This window comes from Ornithorhynchus anatinus, chromosome X1 (assembly GCF_004115215.2).
Source record: "Ornithorhynchus anatinus isolate Pmale09 chromosome X1, mOrnAna1.pri.v4, whole genome shotgun sequence".
Lineage (NCBI taxonomy): Eukaryota > Metazoa > Chordata > Mammalia > Monotremata > Ornithorhynchidae > Ornithorhynchus > Ornithorhynchus anatinus.
In genome coordinates, this window is record NC_041749.1 from 82904064 (window position 1) to 82927632 (window position 23569).

The 23569-nt window shown below is 45.3% G+C and overlaps 1 protein-coding gene and 1 non-coding gene across 2 annotated transcripts in view; both read left to right on the plus strand.

The window, feature by feature from the left end:
* The window catches only part of NECAB2 (N-terminal EF-hand calcium binding protein 2), a 142458-nt gene that overhangs the window by 24608 nt on the left and 94281 nt on the right, over positions 1 to 23569 (plus strand). The gene's annotated exons all lie outside the window — the stretch shown is intronic.
* LOC114806958 lies at positions 11536 to 11673 on the plus strand. The gene has a single exon (XR_003755011.1). It is a non-coding gene; the product is annotated as a small nucleolar RNA SNORA7 (small nucleolar RNA).

Consider the following 23569-nt stretch of genomic DNA (forward strand, 5'->3'; position numbering starts at 1 on the left):
CTCATTATCAAAATAAATAGGGTAATAAATAATATATGCAAATGCACACAGTACTGAGGGGAGGGGAAGGGGGAAGAAAAGAGGGGATAGGAGAGGAGAAGCAGAGGGAAAGGAGGGGTCAGTCTGGGAAGGCCTTCTGGAGGAGGTGAGTTCTCAGTAGGGCTTTGAAGATGGGAAGAGAGTTAGTTGGCGGATGGGAGGAGGGAGGGCATTCCAGGACAGCGGAAGGACATGGGCCAGGGGTCGACGGCGGGATAGGCATGAACAGGGAACAGTGAGGAGGTGAATGGCAGAGGAGCGGAGTGTACAGGGTGGGCGGTAGAAAGAGAGAAGGGAGGTGAGGTAGGAGGGGGCAAGGTGATGGAGAGCTTTGAAGCCAAGAGTGAGGAGTTTTTTTTTCATGTGGAGGTTGATAGGCAACCACTGGAGGTTTTTGAGGAGGGGAGTGACATGCCCAGAGCGTTTCTGTAGGAAGATGATACAGGCAGCAGAATGAAGAATAGACTGGAGTGGGGAGAGACAGGAGGAAGGGAGATCTGAGAAGAGACTGACACAATAATCCAGTCAGGATATTGTGAGAGCTTGTACCAGCACAATAGCCGTTTGGATGGAGAGGAAGGGCAGATCTTGGTGATATTGTAAAGGTGAGACTGGTAGGTGTTGGTAACGGATTGGATGTGTGGGGTGAATGAGAGAGCTGAGTCAAGGATGACACCAAGGTTGCGGGACTGTGAGACAGGAAGGATGGTCATGCTGTCCACAGTGACAGGGAAGCCAGGGAGAGGACAGGGTTTGGGAGGGAAGATAAGGAGCTCATTTTTAGACATGTTGAGTTTTAGGTGGTGGGCAGACATCCAGGTGGAGACATCCTGGAGGCAGGAGGAGATACGAGCCTGGAGGGAAGAGGAGAGAACAGGGGAGGAGATGTAGATTTGGGTGTCATCTGCATAGAGATGATAGTTGAAGCCATAGATAATAGTTGAGGATTTCATAGACTTCAGTCATGTCCTCTCTCAACCTTCATCTTTCCAGAATTAAGAGTCCTAAATGCTTCAGCCTAGCCTCATACAGAAACTTCTCAATCCCCCTGCTCATCATGGTGTCCTCCCCTAAACCTTCTTCATCATTAGGTAGTTCAGACTTGGATTATTCTTCTCAAGACCTATTACCTTGCACTTCCTCACACTGAAGCTCATCTGTCATTTTTCAGCCCATTCACTCTGCTTTAACAATTAATGGTATTTACTGAGTTCTTACTCTGTTCAGAACACTATGCTAAGGTCTTGGGGAGAGTACAATACAACAAAGTTGGCAGACAGGTTCTCTGCCCAAAATGAACTTACAGTCTAGAGGACTTATGAGGTGTTCCTGCTGTTTATCCTCATCTACATGGCATTTCACCCCCCAGAAGAGCATGGGGTTCTCCACAAACTTGGAGATTTTCCTTCACACTTTTCTTTCAAATCGTTTCTGAAGATGCTGAACAAACCCAGTCCTAGCATCAATCCTTGAGTGACTCAGTATTTACACTTCTCTATCCTTGAAAGTGGCCTCATATTCGTGTTTCCTATCTTTTAGGCAGTTTTCATCATGGTAAAACATTCCCTGGGCTACCAAGATAGCTCTGATTTTTTTTAAGCCTTCTATGTGGAACTTTGTCAATCCACTTGAAAATCTAAATACAGTCAGTTCTCCTGTAGCAGGGATATTGTATACTTGACAAACCCCAAATTAGGGAAAACTGACCCTATGATACTCAGTCCTTGACTGATGCTGTGTACCTGCTCACAATTGTTTCTTCCACTGTTGCATTGCGTGTCACTGAATGTTCCCTAATTCCCTAACAGAGTTATACCCAAAATACACAGTGAAAATGTGCACTTTGGAAGACCTGAGTGTATATTATGTTTACCAGTTCCCCTCTCTCCACAGAATGATAATGATAATTATGACATCATTTATGTGCTTTCCAGGTGCCAAGTACTATACCGAGCACTGGAGTAGATACAAGGCACAGACCCTGTTCCACATGGGGCTCACAGTCTAAGTAAGAGGGAGAGTAGGTATTGAATCCTCATTTTACAGAGGAGGAAACTGAGGCACAGAGGAGTTAAGTGACTTGTCGCACAGTCACATGGCAGACAAGTGATAGCCAGGAATAGAACCCAAGTCCTCTGACTCCCAGATCCAGTCTCTTTCCACTAGGCTGTACTGATCCTTCAATAATTCAAGTAGAGTTGCAAGGCCTGATTTTCCCTCACAGAATGAATGCATGCTATTTATCCCCCACAGGCTGTGTTTTTTTGTAACTCCTCACTGATCATAACAGGCAGCAAACCTTTCCTTTTGTTGGGGTCCTTCAACTGAGGCAAAAAGCAGACTATAAGTGGAATAACCTGAAACTCCTTCAGCATTAAACCCTGTCTGGAGGTGCAAAAACTCAATCTCCAGGGGAGGGTGATTTCTGCTGCCTGGAATCCAATCAGTGGTTTATCAGCTGGGAATCAGAAATGGTCCCTGAACTGCATCCTAATGATGCTAAGTCCCTGTTAATGTCTGTCAGCTGAGACCCACAGTCTTTCTGACCAATTTAGGAGCCTGAACCTGGGTTCTTTCCTTTGAGAGTAGCACAGATGCCTCCTTGTCATGGACTTTGTGAAAAATGGGTTCTGTTTCTCACTGAATGAAGTCTTATGGTAAATTGCTTCTTAATACTTGATCACTTTGCACTCACTCACTCTGGGGAACTCATCCATAGAGAAGCGTCCTGGCTCAGTGCAAAGAGCACGGGCTTGGGTGTTGGAGGTCATGGGTTCTAATCCCGGCTCTGCCACTTGTCAGCTGTGTGACTTTGGGCAAGTCACTTAACTTCTCTGAGCCTCAGTTCCCTAATCTGTAAAATGGGGGTTAAGACTGTGGGCCCCATGTGGGACAACCTGATTACCTTGTATCCTCCCCAGTGCTTAGAACAGTGCTTGGCACATAGTAAATGCTTAACAAATGCCATTATTATTATTATTATCCTTCATCTGCTCATACTGCTTCAGCTATCACCACTAGGTAGGTGACTCCCAAATTGATCAGGCTAGCCCCAACCTTTCCCTTGCTTGGCAATCTCATATTTTCTCCTGCCTCAAGGATGTCTCTACATAGATGTTCTGTTGGCATCTCAAACTCAGCATGGCTAAAGCTGAACTCATCTTCCCTCCCAAGTCCGTACTTCTTCCTATCTTCCCCATCACAATCAACATCACCACCATCCTCTCTGTCCCTGAAGCCCACGGCCTTGGGATCATCCTGTACACCTTGCTATCTTTCAACTCTCATATTTAGGCTAATGCAAAATCCTGCTATTTCCTTCTCTGTGACATTTCCAGACTCACCCTTTCCTCTCCACCCAAACTGCTAACCATCCTGGTAGAGGCTCTTGTCACCAGTCTCACTGCCTGCAGCCTCTTCCCTCTCCAGTGTACACACTCAGTTATCTATGTGTGGGGGGCGGTGTATTCTGGACATACCCAGCATCAAGGTTGCCTTGACCACCCCAGCATACATACATGGGCACAATTCTTTCTGCCAACATTGGATCGTGTTCTGTCTGGAACATTACTGTCAGGGACAAGACAATGGGAGTGGCCTGGTACAGAGCACTATTGCTATAATGAACTCCTTTGCCTCAGTCCTGAAGTCTCAGAGCCAAGGCTCATCCATCATTTTTTACAGGAGGCTCCTTCATCCTGAAGGTTCTGTTATATCCTAACAGTGATCCATCCAAAAAGAGCAGTGAAAATGCACTTTAGGGAAGAACCAAATGTACTACACTCTACAACCTGGACTGTCTTTCTAAAACATCCCTCAGCATACTCCATCTCTCACAGATCTTCCGTGTTTACCATTTTTTCTTGCTGCATCAGGTCTTTGCTCCTTACCATTGACTTCAAGGCACTCCACCAGTTCTCTCCTTTTATTTATCAGGGGCCATTTTTATTGGGGTCTCTTGCTCATTTGAAATCTCAGAAAGGAAAAGAAGATAAGGAGCCCCTGTTAGTCCCTGGCAGTTAGCACAGCTGATTGCCTCCCAGATTGAGCCAACAATGGGCTCGGGGCTGGACTGGAACCTCAGCTTCACTCATCTAACATAGAGTGTGGAATTGGATAGAAGGTTTTGACCAGATCAGCTTAGGTCCCTCTACCCTCTGATGATGATGCTCAGACATCCCCTCAAACAATCAATCCTTTTAGTGAGTAAGTCTCCACCTTCTAGTGTCTGGAAGAAAATAGGTTTTCATTTTTTATTGTATTATTCTGCCCTCACTTAGAGAGTGCAGGATGCCCAGGGTTGACGGGAACACAACTATGGAGTTTAATGCCATCGTTAGAGACAGCTGCAGACTAACAGGGTGGGGCTGGAAGGAGGGAGAGGTTCTTTTTTCCCCAGACTCTAGGGAGCTTTTAGGGGATATTCATTTGGGAGGAACTGATTTTAGTGAATCACATCCTGTTTGAAGATAGAGCTGGGACAGAGCAGCCTACTAGGAGGAGACTCTGGGCAAGTGGTTCCCCCCAGATAAAGACCTTTTTTCCTTCCACTTCCCCTTCCCCTGCACCTTGGCTCCTCAGGCAGTCGGGGAAGGGGAGAGCATGGAGAGTATTTAATGTCATCTTTAACAGCCTCCTTATCATCTAGAAACCCCTTATGGACCTGGCACTGGGCATGGATTTGTAGGTGTTATACCATTAATGGTAATTTAAAATTATGCTATTTATTGCAGTGAGAAATCTTAGTTAGTTTTATTGTACTTAACCCCAAAAGAATAGGCAGTAATTGATCTCTGCGTGTCAAAAATATTAAAGTCCTGGCCTGACCCACACTAATGAAAGTGCTCAACGCCACCAGAAAGAGAGGAGCTGAGACATTTCTGTTTAATTAAGAGCAGTTGCTAACCTCTCGGAGCTGGTGATCTAAAACAGACACTGATGATATACACAGACAACTAGAAGGATAAACTTCCAAGCAGCGGAACAAGCATTCATAAATAATAAAGAGATCCGTACATGCACTAATTATAAGTGTTTGTGTGACTTGTTTCCAGCTAGTAAAAACTAGGAAGTGTCAACTGACTGTTAGTGGTGATGGGATTTTCGTTCTTGCTTGAAGTCAGTCAGGGACCAGTGTCCTGGGAGAAGGAGAATTGGGGGAACAATTTGAAACTTGGAAGGACAGGAATTTTGGGAGGTGATATCCTAGGCTCAGGATGCAGTGTGTGAAGCAAAAGGGACTCTGTTGATGGAGTGACTAGATAAATGGGAATGGGAGAAAAGGCTCATCTCTACATATTAGAAAGGACATCGTGCAGCTGGAGAAGGGATAGAGAAAGTAACCAAGATGACAGGGAAATGGAGATACTTCCATAGGAGGACCAATTGAAAGAATTAAGACTCTTAAGACTGGAAAAATTCAGGCTGAAATGGGGCATGACTGAAGTTCATAAAAATCATGAAGAGTTTGGAGAGGTTGGACGTGGAATTGGAGTTAGCTAAAAATCCACAAAACCAGAGCAAGAAGCACACATTGAACCTACCACCTTCTTAGGTTCAAAAAAACTAAAAGAAACACTTAACACAGGAGAAGGTAAGATTCATTACCACGAGAAGCTGTGCAATAGGTTCAAAGAGAGACTGGAAAAATTCATGGATGAGAAATCCCTAATAGTTATTAAGAGGGCAAAGATGGGGATGTTGGAAGGTACATTCTTAAATATATAGCTGTCTGTCAAAGAGGGCAAGCAACCCTCTTTCTTTTGTGCCACAGTTGGAGATAGTACTGAGCTGAAAGATTAATTGGTCTGACCCAGAATGGTATCACTTATGTCTTTATGTTTTTTCTCTCTGTTAAGCAGGTGTCTAATATTTCTGTGATGAGGATTTATTTCTACTTGCACATTGGATATCTGTATTCATCTCAACCCCCACATTAGACTGAAAGCTCTTGAAAGGCAGGGATCATGTTTTGTGTTCTCCTTTGTAGTCCCCACTGTTCTCAGAACAGTGTTTTGCACTTGATAAATTCTGAACAAATAAATGAATGAAAGACCAGGTCGATGTCTGGATGAGAAGTCTTCCCTGCTCAAAATGGAGGGGAGGAGAGCAGGGAAATGGTGGGAGATGAGGAAGGGTAGTTTTCTAGGACTGTCAATTTGAAGGGCTTTGAAGCAGCTTGTGAGAAGTTTGAGCCTGATGGTTGGGCTCTTAAGAGGGGAATGTCAGGATCAAACAGTCATGGGGACCATTTGGCTTTGACAGTTGGGTTAAGGTGGCCCTTGTCCTGGTCTGGCAAAGTTTCTCCGGGCTCTTTCTTTTGGCACAAGGAGTTTGTGCTCCGGAATTCAAGCTGAGAGCAGAATAGGGAAATCATCTCACTGTACATGAAAACCTAAACTAGAGGAATAAAAAAGAGAAATATAACCTATTCAATTTCTTTTAGTCACTGACTGATTCTTCACTGACTGATTTCTTTTAGGCACTCGGCCCATGACTTTAGAAAAAATTAATTCAGTATATTGTGAGCTTCCTAGAGATCCATTTTGTGGCTTCCCCAGACCTTGTTATTTATTACTGTTATTTAGTTTGGAAATTGCAGTGGCATGCAGATAAAAGTTTTTCAATTACCAGAGAGGATGAAAACAAGTAATACTGCATGTTATGCCCACTTAGTAAAATAGCGCATTTAAAAGAGTGTTCATGTTCAGAAAATTAAGTCAAGTGATTTATCTCTCTTAAAAGCCTATCATTTAGATGACAGGCAAATGTGGATTTGTAGGTGTTATACCATTAATGGTAATTTAAAATTATGCTATTTATTGCAGTGAGCAATCTTAGTTAGTTTTATTGTACTTAACCCCAAAAGAATAGGCAGTAATTGATCTCTGCGTGTCAAAAATATTAAAGTCCTGGCCTGACCCACACTAATGAAAGTGCTCAACGCCACCAGAAAGAGAGGAGCTGAGACATTTCTGTTTAATTAAGAGCAGAAGAGCTGAACAGTCCATCCCTGTCATTGTTCTGCATTTCCCCCCACCATATCCTTCCCTGCCACCCCTTTACTCTCCTTCCAAGCATATTCATTAGAACCCCAAGGCCAGAACAGCTCAAAATTTTTTAAATGAGCTTTAATTTTTAAAATATGAACCCTGACATTTGAAAGGTCACTCGCCGCAGAGTGACACACAAAAGGGAGCGACACACAGCTCGTTAGTGAGGCTGTTTCAGCTGGAACTTGGCAGTACCAAGATGCTGTTGTCTAATTGGATGAGTCTTCTTGTTTTGTGCGTTTGGGCCCTAATTAGAGTTGCATTTGATAGCTGCAGGTTCATTAGGAATGGCATTTTTGAGGTAATATGACAAGATTGAGTCCCATCTTCTCAGCTGCCCTTTTGTCAACTGCCTGCTGTTCTCACTGGCAACAGTATAGAAATCACATGTTTTGCAAATGGGAAAACTGAGCAGACCCTCCCACCAGCACCTGTCCCCATCACACAATTCACCTGCTGCACACTTCCTCAAAAGAAGCGAGACATATACTTGACTGTAAATATGGTATGCATTTGTTTAGTGTTAGCCAGGTGGTAACAGTCGGTTTTCTCCCGTTGCATCAATCTTCATCAGTGCAGGTAACTATCCCTCATTGAATTAAGTCAAGAGTTTCATAAGGGCAATCAGCAATCAGTGGTATTTATTAAGTGCTTCCTTTGTGCAGAGCACTGTACTGAGCACTGGGCAGAGTACAATATGACAGCATTGATAGACATGTCCCCTGACCACAACGAGCTTACAATCTGTAGGACTGTACTTCAGTACTCAGTAAGCATTTAGTTAATACTTTTACTACTATTCCTTTTCAGTTAAGTGAGGAGAAGGGACATCTTGGGTTGGAAGGTCTAGAGCGGGCAGCCTGATGGTGGTGCTAGGGAACTCTCAGAGATTCTCCAGGGGAGTGAAGATTGTCTCCTTTCCTCTGGCTGAAAGGAAATTTGATCTTCTCCTCCTACCCACCTCCCTCTTTTCAGACCCTTTTCTTAGGTTTCACCTCCTCCATGCCACTGCAGTTTCCAAACTAAATAACAATAATAAACTCCCGGGAGTCATACCAGGGTGTGAGATTCTAACCAGGGCTGAAGTTACAGCTGCTTGGTAAAGAAAGCAACAGCCCTCCCCCTCAGCTGTGACTAGCTTTCTGTAAAATGTTTCTGTAAAACCACCATCAGAGGGTTTGTAGCCTCACTCAGTCAATCAATCCATGGTATTTAGTAAGTGCTTCCTAGGTGCCGAGTCTCTAGACTGTAAGCTTGTTGTGGGCAGGGAATGTGTCTATGAACTCTGTTTTAGTGTCCTCTCCCAAGAGCTTAGTACAGTGCTCTGCACACAGTGAGTGTTCAATAAATACTATTCATTTCTTTCAAACCTAGAAGCAAAGTGGGTGGGTCAGCACCAGGGCACCTCCAACAGCCACTTCTGCTATAAGAACATTTCTAGATTCTGGAGCTTGGGGCCAAGGGTGGGATAGAACCTCTCTGAAAACTAGAGCAGGGCTATGGCACTTGAGCAGTCAAATGCATGCCAGGAGTCCCCCGAGGGGAGAGAAATGGCCTACTGTCTATTGCAGTTTCAGGATGAGAGTAGCAGGGTGAGTCATTCATTCATTCAATCGTGTTTATTGAGTGCTCACTGAGTGCAAAGCACTATACTAAGTGCTTAGAAAGTACAATTCAGAGCTCTCCCTTCCCTTTAGCTAGTGCTGCTGCCTCAGTGAAATATCACTGCATTTAAGAAAGCTTCATTATTCTGTGCAGGTGTGAATCAGGATGTCCATGTGTAGAATTGTTCCTCTGGCTGATTGTTTGGGAGTCTGAGGCTCCCTACATCTCACTGCCAATGTGGCTGGATAGCCATGTGTTCCATCTGCCTGAGTGCCTGGGCATCTGTGGGTTGGAGTGTCTGAGCTTCAGTGATTGTCAGCACCTCCTAGTATCCGTCAGTCTGAGTGTCTGCTGCAGTTGTGGAGAGGAGTCTTAATTTGAAACCTTATTCACCTGAAAGCGAGCTCACTCACAGACCAGTGTCAATGGGCTCCCAGCTTCCTTCCCCAAGCCTGGAACTCGGCTGACCCCTCACATGCAAGGGCTAGGACCCCACTTCTTACAGATCCTCTGCATCTCTAAATTTCCAGAACCCCAGATGCTTGGAGAGTTAGCTTGTGCTTTATTGCTAGGCTCCTAGGCCTTTTAAGCTCAGAGCAATTAGAGTGAAGGGTTGACAGAGAGGACTCTAATGAAAGTGCAGAGGAAGCACAGGATCCCTCTCTCCCTTATTAGTCTCTGCAAAACAAGAACCAGGATTGACCAGTTCTAGGGCTGTGTGAAGTGCTGTCTGATTTCAGCCCTGGGATGTGACCAGGAGAAAATGGAGAAGAGGAGAATTTGTGGGGAAAGCACTCCTCTGTAAAATTGCTTTTGTAGCCATAGCGGGAGGTGAGTGAGGATTGGGAAATCAGGCTCACCATAGAATGGAGAAATATCAAATATGAGAAGAAAGACTAATTGAAAGGAGACAGCCACAAGACCAGGAAAAAGCAAAAACACCATTTTGTGGAGCAACCATCACTGTGGCAACTTGGGCTTGATATCTGACTGTAATGTGATGTTTAGCGAAGCCCTGGCATTTTTTTTAATGGTATTTTTTAAGCACTTATTATGTGCCAGGCACTGCACTAAGCACTGGGGTAGACACAAAATAATCAGGTTGGACACAGTCTGAGTACCACATGGGACTCGCAGCCTTAATCCCTATTTTACGGATGAGGTAACTGAGGCACAGAGAAGTACAGCGACTTGCCCAAGGTCACACAGCAGATAAGTGGTGGAGCCGGAATTAGAACCCAAGTCCTCTGACTCCCAGGCCTGTGATCTTTCCACTAGCCCACATTACTTCCCTAAGGCATTTAGGTGGATGAGGTGCATTCTTAGCCCACATTACTTCCCTAAGGCATTTAGGTGGATGAGGTGCATTCACCGATCCCACCCTGCCAGGCCTCTTCTCCCTGAGATGCGGTGAATGTGAGACCATCCAACCTTCTGCTCTAACTTTTGGTGCTCACCTGGCTCCAGCTACTCTTCATCTGTGTAGCTCTGAAATGGGACCAGGCTTCACCACGCATCTTTATTTCCCCAGTCGCTCTGCTTCCCAGGGCTCATTTTCAATGCCTGGTCACTTGGAACGTGGTTTCTTCCCCACTGGCCCAATTGGCTCGGAACCTACAGTAGCTGAAACCTCCGGGGAGTAGGTGAAGTTGTGGTGGCTCCCCTCAGTCCCTCTTAGTCAATCAATCTATCAGTGGTATTTGAGTGCTTACTATGTGCAGAGCACTGTACTAAGCACTTAGGAGAGTACAATACAGCAGATTTGGGAGACACGTTCCCTGCCCACAGTGAGTTTACAGTCTCTTGGAATTCCTGTTAGATTGTCATTCTCAGCACATGCTGGGGCAATTCCCTCTGCACATGCAACTTTTATCCCAAGGCTGGAGTGACACCTGTCCCCAGGCACCACACAGGAGAAATGAATCCTTGGTTGGGACTTAAGTTCTACTTGTCAGCTGTGTGACTTTGGGCAAGTCACTTAACTTCTCTGTGCCTCAATTACCTCATCTGTAAAATGGGGATTAAGACTGTGACCCTCACCAGGGACAACCTGATTACCCTGTATCTACCCCAGTGCTTACAACAGTGCTCTGCACATAGTAAGCGCTTAACAAATATCAACATCATTATTATTACTTAAGCATCCAATAGAAGCAGCATGGCCTAGTGGAAAGAACAAAGGCCTGGGAATCAGAGGACCTGACTTCTAATCCCAGCTCCACCACTTGTCTGCTCTGGGACTGTGGGCAAGTCATGTAAATTCCCTGGGCCTCAGTTACCTAAACTGAAAAATGGGGATTGAGACTTGCACCTCATGTGGGACAGGGACTGTGTCCAACCTGATTATCTTGTATCTACCCTAGTGCTTAATAGTGCCTGGCACATTGTAAGCCCTTAACAAATACCATTTAAAAAACCAGCAAGGCTTCTCTGAAAGTCCTTCTCTGGAAGGAGAGTTTGATAGCTCTGGGCTAGTCAGATCCCATTCCCTGAGAATAAGGGGACCTAGAGAGGTTCTGTGGTCTGACTGTTTAAGTTCCACATCACTGGTATTTATTGAGTGCTTACTGTTTGCACAGCACTTACTGTACTAGGCACTTGAGAAAATGCAATACAATAGAGTTGCAGGTGGATGTGGGCAGGGATTGTCTCTTTTTATTGCTGAATTGTACTTTCCAAACTGCTTAGAATAGTGGTCTGCACAGGGTAAGCCCTCAACAAATATGATTGAATGAATGAATAACCCATGACCACAAAGAGCTTGCAGTCTAGAGGTGGGGAGGCAAACAGCAAAATAAATTAAAGATAGGGGAAACAGCAGAGTATATGGATATGTACTCCCCTCTCTGGGTCACACCTGGAGAGTTTCCAGTACTCTACCAGTCTCAACTATGGGAGGGAGAGTCAAGCAGAGACATATCCATTCCATTCCTAGCTTGGGCAGTAGCTAGCGAGTAGAAGGCAATCTGCTACAAGTCAAAACTCACCTGTGCTGGGCAGGAGCGGCATGGGAGAGAGTTGAGGGCAGCGACTCAAGTTTACTGCATGGAAGGAGGCAATGGTAAACCACTTCCCTATTTTTACAAAGAAAACTCTACGGATACACTACCCAAATGATTACAGATGGAGGTGGGGTGCTCTGGGAGAGATGTGTCCATGGCGTCTCTATGGTTCGGAGACGATTTGATGGCATAAGACAAGACAAGGTCAGTACTGTGGGGTTGGGGATGGAGTATCAGATGTTGCCAGTTACATACTTGGCTGTTTAATTTCTGGCTTTTGTTGATTCAGTATTCATCCATGCCAGAAATTACAGGAGGAGACTAGCTCCCGAGTGTGTCTTTGAGAGTTAGACTGACATTGCTTCCTTTGAGTCCTAAGAGATTTCCTTTCCCCCAGTATACTCCCATCCTTTTGTCAGTGGCTGTCAACCTGGGAGCAAGGTTTCTCGATTCACCATGGAAGGGCCCACTTCCTAGCCTCTTCCCTCTTCTGCTCTTTTTTTCCTTCCTAGTCTCTGATGTCCTCAGATCCTGCCCCAGAACAGGCTAGAGCCTGTGTTTTTCACCCTTTTATTCTGGAGTGGTAGGAAAGCTAGCCTGCAACAACCTTGCCCATTATTTTTTTCCTTCCCCACCGCAAAAAAACATCTCTGAGAGCAGTAGCTAAGATTCGCTGGCCTTAAGCCCTAGTTACCAGCTGCTCGAGAGAAAAATAATTCCAGCTTGAGCTGTGAAGCTGCCACTGATGAGAGCCCCCTAAAAAGAGGCTCTGGTCTGTGAATCCACCCTGTATTGGAAAAAAAAAAGCAGTAGGGGAAGTGACAAGAAAATAGGTTTCAGAAATACGCTTTTGATGTTGACTTGATAAGTCTTAGGCATCACTTGCTGTGGATCACTGAAGAAGATTTGTTCAAAGTGAGTGGTTCTGGTTAAATTTGAGACCTGAGGCTGATGTGTAGAGGGTTTGATAGGGAGCATGGCCTGGGCAGAAAGGATGGATGGGGCAAAGAAGAGTCCGAGCCCAGGCATTCAGATGTCTTTTTGAGAGACATCGAAAGAGAGATCACCTTGCCTCCACCTACCTCACCTTGCTACTTTCCTACTACAACCCAGCCCACACACTTGGCTCTTCTAATGCTAACCTACTCAGTGTACCTTGATCCTGTCCATCTCCCCACTGACCTCTCACCTACATCCTGCCTCTGGTTGAAGTGCCCTTTCTATTCATATCTGACAGCCGATCACTCTCCTCACCTTCAAAACCTTACTAAAGGCACATTGCCTCCAAGAGGCCTTCCCCAGCTAAGCCTTCATTTCCTCTTCTCCCTCTCCCTTCTGGGTCACCTTTGCAAATCACTTTATTCACCATCCCCTCAGCCCCCCAGCACCTACATACATATCTGTGATTTATTCATTTATATTAACGTCTGTCTCCCCCTCTAGACTATAAGCTTGTTGTGGGCAGGGAACGTATCTACCAATTCTGTTGTATTGTACTCTCTTTGCACACATTAATCACTCAATAAAAATGATTGAGAGAGAAGGAGAGAAAGAGAGATCTTTGGCCACTGAGTTGAAGAGGATATAGGTGTTGGTGGAATTCTGCATCTCTTTTTCCTTCATCAAGCCCCAGGCAGGGTGCCCCAGCTACCTATTTACTGTACCTCACATCTCACCTCTCTCACTGCCAGACCTTTGCTTGATCCAGAGCCTCAGTGAAATCTAGTAGAAGAAGGAGACAGTGATGAGACCTGAAATGGGAAGTCTATATATGTGGTATGGGTTGAGGTCACTGAAAAGCACAATCCACAGTCCAGGAAATTCCCTGAAGGGAGTAAGAGTTGTGTCTGGAGCTAAAAACATCTGGACAGGACACTATCAGCTCATTTTTCTTATGACCACACTAGGTAACTTCTGTTGATTGGTGGCTTTAAAGATTTTCTTCAATACTTGGTAACCCTCACCTTATGATAATTAAGTTGTATTTGGTAAGCACTTACTATGTGCCAAGCACTGTACTAGTCACTGGGGTAAATACAAGATAACCAGGTCAACACAGTCCCTGTCCCACAGTCTGAGTGGAAGGAAGAAGTATCAAATCCCCATTTTAGAGATGAGGAAACTGAGGCCTAGAGAAGTGAAGTGACTTGCCCAAGGTCCTCCAGCAAGCAAGTAGCAGAGCTGGGATTAGAACCCAGGTCCCCTAACCTTCAGGTCCATACTTTTCCCACTAGGCCACACTTTTTATTTCCCCAGTCTCAGGTACCCACTGGCTGTGCCGAAACCCTGTGATTGGGGGCCAGGGACAATTCTTTGTCTGCCTCAGTCCCCTGCTGCTCTTCCCTTTGCCTAATAAGATGGGGATCAGGTTGGAGTCCAGCTGGTGGGGAGGGGAGGACCAGGTAATGGCTAGTGGTCATTGTTCATTTTGCTGCTGGAGAACATGTTTGGGTCATGAAGATTTATTTTATCTGTCTATAACACAGTAAAGCAGAGAGCAAGCTCACCCACGATTCACTTGGTAGGTTTACTTTTTATGCTCAGGATGAAAGTGTTACAAGTTAACAGGACCTGTAAGCAGTTTGGCCTAGGGGATAGAGCCCAGGCCTGGGAGTCATAGGATGTGAGTTCTAATCCTGCCTCGTCTCTCTTGTTCACCCCACACATCCTATCCGTTACCAAGACCTGCCGGTTTCACCTCTACAATATCGCCAAGATCCGCCCTTTCCTCTCCACCCAAACGGCTACCTTACTGTTACAGGCTCTCGTTATATCCCGGCTAAACTACTGTGTCAGCCTTCTCTCTGACCTCCCTTCCTCCTCTCTCGCCCCGCTCCAGTCTATTCTTCACTCCGCTGCCCGGCTCATCTTCCTCCAGAAACGATCTGGGCATGTCACTCCCCTTCTTAAACAACTCCAGTGGTTGCCTATCAACCTCCGCTCCAAACAAAAACTCCTCACTCTAGGCTTCAAAGCTCTCCATCACCTTGCCCCTTCCTACCTCTCCTCCCTTCTCTCTTTCTACCGCCCACCCCGCACGCTCCGCTCCTCCGCCGCCCACCTCCTCACCGTCCCTCGGTCTCGCCTATCCCGCCGTCGACCCCTGGGTCACGTCCTCCCGCGGTCCTGGAACGCCCTCCCTCCTCACCTCCGCCAAACTGATTCTCTTTCCCTCTTCAAAACCCTACTTAAAACTCACCTCCTCCAAGAGGCGTTCCCAGACTGAGCTCCTCTTCTCCCTCTACTCCCTCTGCCATCCCCCCTTTACCTCTCCGCAGCTAAACCCTCTTTTTCCCCTTTTCCCTCTGCTCCTCCACCTCTCCCTTCCCATCCCCACAGCACTGTACTCGTCCGCTCAACTGTATATATTTTCGTTACCCTATTTATTTTGTTAATGAATTGTACATCGCCTTGATTTTATTTAGTTGCCTTTGTTTTTACGAGATGTTCTTCCCCTTGACTCTATTTATTGCCATTGTTCTTGTCTGTCTGTCTCCCCCGATTAGACCGTAAGCCCGTCAAATGGCAGGGACTGTCTCTATCTGTTGCCGACTTGTTCATCCCAAGCGCTTAGTACAGTGCTCTGCACATAGTAAGCGCTCAATAAATACTATTGAATGAATGAATACTTGTCTGCCTGGGAGTCAGAGGACCTGGGTTCTAATCCTAGCTCTGTCACTTGTCTGCCGTGTGACCTTAGGCAAGACACAACTTCTCTGTGCCTCGTTTACCTCTTCTGTAAAATGGGGCTTAAGACTATGAGCCCCATGTGGGACAGGGACTGTGTCCAACCCGATTAACTTGTATCGACCCCCACGCTTCATACAGTGCCCGGCACATAGTAAGCACTTAACAAATATGACAGTTATTATTGTTATCCAGATTCCCCAAAGTGAAATTCTCAAGGATGAGATGAATCAATGTTGACATTTGTTAGGCACTTGCTATGTGCCAGGCACTGAGGTACATACAAGGTAATTAGGTTGGACACAGTCCCAATCCCACAGTCTAAAATGGAGAGAGAACAGAGTTTGAATCCCCCTTTTACAGATGAGGAAACTAAAGCCCAAAGAAGCAAGTGACTTACCCAAGGTCTCACAGAAGGCAAGAAGCAGAGTCAGGATTAGAACCAGCGTGTTTTAATGGAAAGAGCACGGATTTGGGAGTCAAAGGACGTAGGTTCTCACCCTGACTCTGTTAGTTGCCTGCTGTGTGACTTTGGGCAAGCCATTTAACTTCTCTATGCCTCAGTTACCTATCTGTAAAATGGGGATTAAGACCATGAGCCCCACATGGGACAACCTGATTATCTTGTATCTACCCCAGTGTTTAGAACAGTGCTTGGCACATAGTAAGCACTTAAATACCACAATAATAATAATAACCAAGGTCCTCATTCTTTCCACTAGGCCATAATGAGCCAAAGTTATAAATCTGCTATTTCTAATGAGTGTGGGCTGCTAATTAGTGGGTTGAGGGTTAAGGACCTGAATGAAGAATAGCCACTGCCCAACTACATAAGTATGCCTGTCAGTGAGGGGAAACAGAAGACACTTGTTTGGTTTTTCCCTGGCACTAATTTGTCCCTCCTTTTTACCGGATTTAATGAATCCCACAGCGTCAGTGCATTGACCTAATTGAACTAGTGATGGAGGAGCTCGCATTCAGTAGGTGATATAGCCTCTCAGTAATATCAGCTGGTGGGAGTGAAACTCCACCCCCAACCCTTGACAATTAGCTCTGCAACTGCATTCCCTTTTATATGGAGGTTTGTTCCAAAGTCACTATTCCTTAGGGGTTGCTGGGCAGACTGAATGAAGGGTATTAAATGGTGGGGGCTGCAACTAGGCATCAGTAGACCCCAAGGAGGGATCTCATATAATGCCTAGAAAGCAGAGATCTGACAGGCTAGAGAGTGTAGGGAAGAACTACAGAGGGCAGAGACTCCTCTTTCTCCCCAGTTGTAGTAATTTCCCTCTTTCCTCCCCACACTGATGTGAAGGGAAAGGATGTAATCACTGTCTCCCACATAGTAGCATAGGGCAGAGATGAGAATAGGCCCCATGTGTCCTATGTGATCCTCCCTTCTGTAGAAGAGCAATAGGACGCAGTCTTAGAGCAGACAGCTCTGGTGGCACATTTCCCACCGGATGCTTGAGTGAGGATGCTAGACTTCCTCTTGTGGGGGCGGTTGGAGGGGGACTGTGATTGGGTCCACCATTGTACCCTTTATTGTGAATGTGACTTCTAAAAGGTCACCAAATCCTTTTGGTTCTAGCTTCATAACATTTCTAAAATCCTTCCCCTTTCCTCTCCATCCAAACTGCTCTCATGCTGGTCCAAGCACTTATCCCATCCTGCCTTGAGTACTGCATCAGTCTCCTTGCTGACCTTCCTGCCTCCTTGCCATCCAACTCTTCATCAAACAGAAATGCCTTACCATTGATTTTAGAGCACTCAATCCCCTTGTCCCCTCCTATCTTACTTTGCTTAATTCCTAAAACCCAGAATGTTCACATCACTCCTCTAATGCCAACCTACTCACTGTATCTTAATCATGTCTGTCTCACTGCTGACCCCTTGACCACATCCTTCCTCTGACATGGAACTCCTTCTCCCTTTATATATGACAGACCACCTCACTCCCCACCTCCAAAGCTTTATTAAAAGCACATCTTCTCCAAGAGGCCTTTGCTGACTAAGCCCTCATTTCCCCCATTCCCTCTCCCTTCTGTGTCACCCTTGCACTTGGATTTGTACTCCTTATTCACCCCACCCTCAGCCCCACAGCACATATGTCCATATCTGTAACTTATTTGAATGTCTGTCTCCCCCTCTAGACTGTAATACTAATAAGGGGAACATGCCTACCAATTCTGTTAAATGTTTAGTACAGTGCCCTGCACACAGTAAGCACTCAAATATGATTGACTGAGATCCTTGTTTATGGTATTTAAGCATTTACTAGGTGCCAGCCACTACTAAGTGCTGGAGTAGATACAAACTAATCAGGTTGGACACAGTGTAAGTCCCATATGGGGCTTACAATTTTAATCCACATTTTACAGATGAGGTAATTGAGGCACAGAAAAGTTAAGTGACCCACCCAAGGTCACACAGCAGAAAAGTGATGAAACCAGGATTAAAACCCATGTCCTTTTGACTCCTAACCCATGCTCTACCCTCTAGGGCACACTTCTTTCTTTCTGGCAAGGTGAGACTGCTCATAGCTTCTAGGAGGTTTCCCATTTCTCTACCTGGAGAAGGCCTAGCATAGAGTCCTGCACCAGGTTTTCTTAACATTCCCTCTTCCAGGGTATTCAACACCCACCCTGTTCCCCCAACCAGAGACTGTCTCAGCACCAGGGACCAGGCCTGAGAAAACTGCAGTGATTCCCCATTCAGAAGATTCAATAAGGATATAGAGATAAAGAAGCTGTGTTTCTAAGAACAGCCATGTCTGAAGGCTCTTTGTCACGGATAATGTCAGACAGATGCTCTGTCCAACACAGTCAGATCTCAACAGGAGGTGTGGACAGAGGGAGTTTCAGCTTTGAAGAGCCAGGCAGGAAATGTCATCAGGGGAGGAAGGTGTCTTGACGGGGCAGGGGGAGGAAAGAAAACTGTAGAGAAGGGCTTTTCAGCAGTGAAATACCTCACAGCAGTGCCAGGTGGTCCTCAGCTCATGCCTCTAAAATAAATTATTTGGGCATGCCTGGTAAGGGACGGTGAAGGCAGAGCAATGGGTCAAGTGGGCTTTAGTAGGCAATCGCAGGGAATGTGTCTACCAAATCTGTTACATTGCACTCACCCAAGCACTTAGTACAGTGCTTTGTATACACTAAGCACTCAATAAATACGTTTGTTTGATTGATATCCCAAGCTAACCTTTTGACAGTACTTCACTTGTGAATCTTCCCAGCTCCGACTAATTGCTCACCCTTTTCCTTGCCTGGAATGCCCTCTCCCCTCAGCTTCACTGAAACATGTCCCTCTCCTCCTCCAGAGCCCTCCTAAAATGTCACCTCATGCAGGAGGCAGTCCCTCTCTTACCTTCCTGGTCATTCCATCCCATCAGCCATCTATTCATTTGCTTGTTTCTGCATTTGATTCCATTCCATCACTCTCTTATTCTATTGTATATGTGGCTATTTGTGTTCCCTTATCTCCCTTGTTGGATTGTAAGCACCTCAGGGGCAGGGATAATACTTTTATTTCTACTGCATGCTCCCAAGGATTTAGTACAGTGCTCTACACACAGTAGGAGCTCAGCTAATCCCATTAGTGGTGGTGATAAAGAATCCCATGGTGGGGTCTTGAATGTTTTCCCAAAGGCCTGGTGTGAACAGAAGCAGCCTGATCTGGTAGAAAGAGCATGGATCTGGGAGTCAGAGGGCCTGGGTTCTAATCCCAGCTCTGCCACTTGTCCTCTGTGTGACCTTGGGCAAATCGCTTCACTTCTCTGGGCCTCAGTTATGAGGATTAAGACTGGGAGCCCTATGTGGGACAGGGACTGTGTCAAACCTGATTATTTTGTCTCTACCCCAGAGCTTACTTGGTGCAGTGCCTGGCACATAGTAAGCGCTTAACAAATGCCATTTTAAAAAAAGCCAAACAAACAGAAAAGCAGCCAAGGGAGAGCCAGCATTGCCTAGTGGGTGAATCCAAGGTCTGTGTCTATTATTTCTGAGAGAGGGAATGATAATTATAATATTTGTTTAGTGCTTATGTGCCAGGCATATAAGGAAATCCCTTTCACTGATACCTACCTTCTAGACTGTAAGCTCATTGTGGGCAGGGAACGTGTCTGTTTATTGTTATATTGTATGCTCCCCAGTGCTTAGTACAGTGTTCTGCACCCAGTAAGCACTTCATAAATATGCTTGAATGACTACCTATCATTAACAGTATTTTCTGAGCACTTACTGTGTGCAGAGCACTATACTAAGTGCTTAGGAGAGTACAACAGAGTTGGCAGACACATTCCCTGCCTACTACAAGCTTACAGGCTAGGGGATGTTGGATGGGAGTCAATTAAACCCTTTATTCTGCCCCTTGAGGTCAGGTCCCCTCACTCTCTTCCCAGGGCTCACGTTTGTCAGCAACTGAAGTTGTGACAGGAGCAGTTCAACATTGCAGGGGAAGATTGGGTTAGGAATGGATCCGATTTCCTCTAATATTAGTTCCAAAATCCTGGATTGGGGCTCCAAACAGTGAAGCTTTTGGATGTTGATACTAGGGTGGAAATAATAGTGGAAGCAATTCCAAGATATCCCACCTTCACTAATAAGCAACTCATTAACAGGGATGGAATGCCCTGGATTGGGATGGAGTGGGATACAGCCTTCACCAGGACTTCAAACTGACCCCCTAGAGATATCTTATAGGTTCACTTAGAGGTTTCCTTCAGGGGAGATTTGAGACCCATTCCCAAATGGGTAATGACAATACCACATAATAACAATAATAATTATGGTATTTGTCAATTGTTCACAAGGTGCCAGGCACTGTACTAATCGCTGGATGTCTTCCCTCTTGAAGCTGCACAAGTTTTTTGCAGACTCACAGATGGCCAGCTTCCCCCATTACCTAATCCTAGCCTCAGTCTGTGTACAGCTTGGTGTTTCTGCGGCAAAGCCCTAGAAGATGAAGGAAGGTTTCCAGGAATTAGCCGGGATTGAGTGCTGTCTCTCCTGCTGCATAATTTACCATGCCCTTCTCCCAGCCCATGGAACTTACAGAATGTTCCCTCTATACATCTCACCATGCAAGAGAGGAGTAGGACTGAGGACCTAGATTGAAATGAGCCTTGGGCAAGGATGATTCTGGTTCTGTCCCCAGAGGGAGAAGATGTAGGGGTGAAGGGATCAAGCAGGTGGTGACCAGGTCAACCTTGCATCATCTTTATCATCTTGTTTCCTTCCACCCCAAGAACCACAGAGTTCCAGTAACGAAGCTCAGTGGTTTCTTTGGCTCATGCTGGAGAAGAGCATCCTTAGATGTGTACCCAGAAATAATAATAATAATAATAGTATTTGATAAGTGCTTATTATGTGTCAAGCACTGTTCCAAGAACTGGAGTAGATACAAGCTAATCAGGTTGAACACAGTCCACGTCCCACATGGGGGCTCATAGTCTTAAATCCCATTTTACAGATAAGGAAACTGAGAACAGAAAAATTAAATGACGTGCCCAAGGTCACACAGCAGACAAGTGGAGGAGCCTGGAGTAGAACCCTGGTCCTTCCAACTCCCAGGCCCATGCTCCATCCACTAGGCCAGTGATAAAGATAAATAATAAATCTATTCCCAAGCTATCTTGATCTCTTTACCTAAGATCTTTCATCATGTTCTTTCTTCCTTACATATCAGCTCTACCCCCATACCCCAGTTTGCACTCTTCACTTCTCCCAAGTTAACTTTCTAAACATTCCTCACTTTCAACTATTCCCCATACCCTTCCCCCCTCCCTCCTGGAACTCTTTTCTCCCTTCAGATCTACCAGACCACAGCTTTCTCCATCTTCAAAGCCCTCCAAAATCTTCCCCAGCTAAATCACAGCACCCCAATTCAAGTCAGTCCAACAGCCACTCTTAGCACTTACGTGTATATGGATTTATGTATTCCACTTATTTTTTCAAACTCTTACTGTTGCCAATTATATCTATCCTTTCCTCCTCCCACCAAATCAATCCATTAGTGGCATTTATTGAGCACTTACTGAGTGTATACAATTTATCTCTGCCTGTCTCCCTCATTAGATTGTCAGTTCCTTGAGGACAGGGACTGTGTCTTATTTTCATTATATACTCCCAAATGCTTAGTATAGTGCTCTGAATCCAGGAGGTGCTCAGTAAATACTGTTGATTGATTACAATTCTCTTTGTTCAAATGCCCTGTCATATTGTTCAAGGCTTCTTTTCGATGCAACTTCTGCCTCTCTTGCTTTTGGTCACCCTTTTTTAGCTCTCCATTCAGCAGCTGTTTCAGTATACTGCTGTCCTCACAAATCCCATCTGTGAAGGTGTACTGAGGAAAGCCTAGCATCATTACTAGAAGATGGGCTTGATTTAAGGACTTCTTTGTTCTTGATCCTATCTTGTCAATCGATGTTGCTCTCTGTGGGCAGGGAACATGCAGCTCTGTTATACTGTACTCTCCCAAGTGCTTAGTACAGAGTAAGTGCTCAGTAAATATGATTGATTATGTTGTCAATGGCCTGTAAGTCATGCTGATGAGATTCAGTCAACATTACAGTAAGTAGTGTCACCTTAGAATCTGAAATCTGAAAGCCCTGAAAGATCTGAATCTGAAAGACCATTACATCTATTGTGTGCAAAATACTGACCCTAGGTGCTGGAGAATACACAAATGAAGTAAAAGATGTGATTCCCTTTCCTCGGGGATCTTATTGGAACAGGGAAGACACACATAAATTTATGAATATGCCAAAAGTGAGAAACTGGGTAGTTACTTGTCTATTATTAATAAGCCAATACATTATGATACTAAGCACTATGAACCAAGCACTGTGCTGAAGTGAATACAAGATCATATCAGACATGCACAGTCCCTATCCCTCATGGAACTCACAGTCTAAAAGGGAGAGAGAGTAGGTATCTTGTGCCCATTTTATCATTCTTATTTATGGACTGTCTATTTTGTCCCAAGCACTGTACTAAGTGCTTGGGAGAGTAAAATAGACTTGTGAGAAGCAGCCTGGCCTAATGGAAAGAGCACAGGCCTGCGAGTCAGAAGATGTGGGTTCTAATCTCGGCTCCACCAATTGCCTACTGTGTCACCTTGGGCAAGTCACTTAACTTCTCTGGGCCTAAATTTTCCTCATCTGTAAATTGAGGATGAAATACCTGTTTTTCTACTTAGACTATGAGCTCCATGTGGGACTGGGACAGTGACTGTGTCCAATCTGATGAACTTGTATCTACCCCAGTCCTTAGAACAGTGCTTCACACAAAGTAAGTGCTTAACAAATACCATCATTATTATTATTATTATTATCACCATCATTAATATTCATGATTTTTACAGGAGAGGAAGAGAGGTCAAGCGATTTGCCCAGTGTCACACAGCAGGCCAGTGACCCCGGCTAGGACCAGAACCCAGATCACCACACTCCCAGTCCCATGCTGTCTTCCGCTCTTTCCACTAGGCCATGCTGAGTGTGGCCGGGGTTAATGGGGAGGTTACTTTTAGGTAGAAGCTCGTGACTTCTCAGACAGATGGAACCTCTTCCCTTCCTTCTGGGCAGCAGCACTCTGCAGCGGTGTGCTGAGCAAGCGTAGATTAGGCAGGGAACATGATCAGATAAATGTCAGCCCTTCCCTTGACACTTCACCCTGACCTCCCCTGCCTACAGAGGAGTGGGGAGAGAGAATCAGAATATATGGCTATATCCCATGCCATTCACCATATACCCTTCTCTGAGCCTTTGCTGTGGTCTGTATTATGAGGCGTGACAAGGGTTGAGCTGTGAATAGGAATTTGTGTTCAGAAAGGGCACCACTTCAGTAGAACTATTAAACCTTCAGCCCAGTTGAAGGAAATCCCCTTCTAAGGCAGTAGGGGAAATGTTTTGTAGCTGGGTCACATCAAAAGAAGAAAGAAGCTCCCTGCTAAATGAAGACCAGTTAGGTCCAGATCTGAGACATGGGGTTTAGTAGCAGGGTAAGAATGGATTGGAGACAGAAACTGATGCCTTCCTGCAACTCCCTCCCCCATCCCCAACATCTTCCAAAGATTGAAACTGGAGAAAATGACAACCAAGTGTTCCCAATTAAAAAAAAAAACAAAAAACTGACACTTAAATCCCTGTTGAACATGTCATGCTAACAGATAGGATTTTGTCACAGT